General features: G+C 45.0%; 1 long non-coding RNA gene across 1 annotated transcript; it reads left to right on the top strand.

Annotated features, from left to right (window-relative positions):
* Positions 1–690: 690 nt before the first annotated feature.
* Positions 691–1,378, top strand: LOC124290222. Its single transcript, XR_006901857.1, has 2 exons — positions 691–744; positions 1,240–1,378. It is a non-coding gene; the product is annotated as an uncharacterized LOC124290222 (long non-coding RNA).
* Positions 1,379–2,280: the final 902 nt, after the last annotated feature.

Below are 2,280 nucleotides of genomic sequence, written 5' to 3'. Positions count from 1 at the left end.
GTGTCACAGTGGCCGCTAGAGGGCGGCCTTAGCCAGTGCAGTGTTCTACATGACTTTCAGGAATATGTCACGTAGACCTATAGGGACACGCTGCGAGTTAGTGGTCTTTGACGCACCAATGTGGCGTCCAAATTCTACATCTAGTACAACTGATAACAGATATATTTCGTTGAGGTTGTTAGACACCCCTTCCCCTTCCAAGCCCCATCATTAACCATCTTTGCCAATCTACCCACCCCACCCTTCACCATTCAGTGTACCGACATCCGGGTACATGTCAGATTGACGTGAAGTGGAAGCACACTAGCCCAGGAATGAGGGATGTGTGCCAATGTCCAACCATAAGCTCCACCCACCTCGTATATTTATCTACTAGTATATGTGAAAAAGTGGTATTGTTATCGTTTGGGAAGTGTGTAAGCTAATATCATCTACGTTTGGCTGTTCTTTGGGACATAGTGATTGGCGAGAGTCTTACATTCTCTGCAGCTAGATATAATATGAAAAGACAACAATTAGTTCTATAGTGAAGCTACTGAGGCTGCAACAGTGGAACCACTTCAGCTGACATATATATTGCTATGGAATACGGAACTGTACAATTTCCACACTCTGTATAAAGCTGGAACACATCCTACATACACGTCAACCATTGTAGTGAACAGATTAACTAGCCGTCGTGAGTAGATTATATAACAGCAGTACCCGGTAAATAGATATGGTGCACGTCTTGCTCAGAAGGAGGTACCAACAGTAAACTGACATGGGACACATCCAGCTCAGAAGGTGGTACCAACAGTAAACAGAGATGGGACACGTCTTGCTCAGAAGGTGGTACCAACAGTAAACTGACATGGGACACGTCTTTCTCAGAAGGAGGTACCAACAGTAAACTGACATGGGACACATCCAGCTCAGAAGGTGGTACCAACAGTAAACAGAGATGGGACACGTCTTGCTCAGAAGGTGGTACCAACAGTAAACTGACATGGGACACGTCTTTCTCAGTAGGAGGTACCAACAGTAAACTGACATGGGACACGTCTTGCTCAGAAGAAGGTACCAACAGAAAACTGACATGGTGCACGTCTTGCTCAGAAGAAGGTACCAACTCTAAACTGACATGGGACAAGTCCAGCTCAGTAGGAGGTACCAACAGTAAACAGACATGGTGCACGTCTTGCTCAGAAGGAGGTACCAACAGTAAACTGTCATGGTGCACGTCTTGCTCAGAAGAAGGTACCAACAGTAAACTGACATGGGACACATCCAGCTCAGAAGGAGCTACCAACAGTAAACTGACATGGTGCACGTCTTGCTCAGAAGAAGGTACCAACAGTAAACTGACATGAGACACGTTTTGCTCAGAAGGAGTTACCAACAGTAAACTGACATGGGACACGTCTTGCTCAGAAGGAGTTACCAACAGTAAACTGACATGGTGCACGTCTTGCTCAGAAGGTGGTACCAACAGTAAACTGACATGGTGCACGTCTTGCTCAGAAGGAGGTACCAACAGTAAACTGACATGGTGCACGTCTTGCTCAGAAGAAGGTACCAACAGTTAACTGACATGAGACACGTTTTGCTCAGAAGGAGTTACCAACAGTAAACAGACATGGGACACGTCTTGCTCAGAAGGAGGTACCAACAGTAAACAGACATGGTGCACGTCTTGCTCACAAGGTGGTACCAACAGTAAACTGACATGAGCATGTCTTCCTCGGACAACGATATTGCCCAGAAGACGATCAGACCACGCCCACGCAGTCCTGCGTACTGTCCATCAGGCCAAGACGTGACAACTGTTACAATGGTTTGTAGTTAATAACCGACGGCGGAGAGGATGCCAACCTTAGAGTGAGGAATCGACAAAAAGGATACGTTACTTCCCATGAACCTACACACATTATTCGGATCAGTTTGGTGAGAAATGTGGAACATTTTGCGTCCAAAACGTATCTTATACATATTTTCACAAATTCTTTTGAACAACAACAATAAAGATAAATGGAAGGCAATAAAGTCCATGTGCTATGTCTCTATACAGGGGAGACAGTGAGTAACCTGCCAGTGTTATGTTAAGTCAGTATGCAATAGTTCCATGTTTCCCTCAGGGTATCACAGCTAACATTGGCCACACATTCTCTATAGTAAAACTGCTTGTGAAGGTGCCAGCAGCGAAGTACAAAAATAAATTGAATACTGTATTTCTACAGCAAATCTTATCCCTACATCAAACAGATACACGAGCGAGTACTTGCATCTACAGCTACGAAC

This window comes from Haliotis rubra, unplaced genomic scaffold (assembly GCF_003918875.1).
Source record: "Haliotis rubra isolate DU_JTF1 unplaced genomic scaffold, ASM391887v1 Scf46, whole genome shotgun sequence".
Classification (NCBI taxonomy): Eukaryota; Metazoa; Mollusca; class Gastropoda; order Lepetellida; family Haliotidae; genus Haliotis; species Haliotis rubra.
The sequence above is the reverse complement of the archived record's forward strand: the minus strand, read 5'-3'. Positions and strand labels throughout refer to the sequence as shown.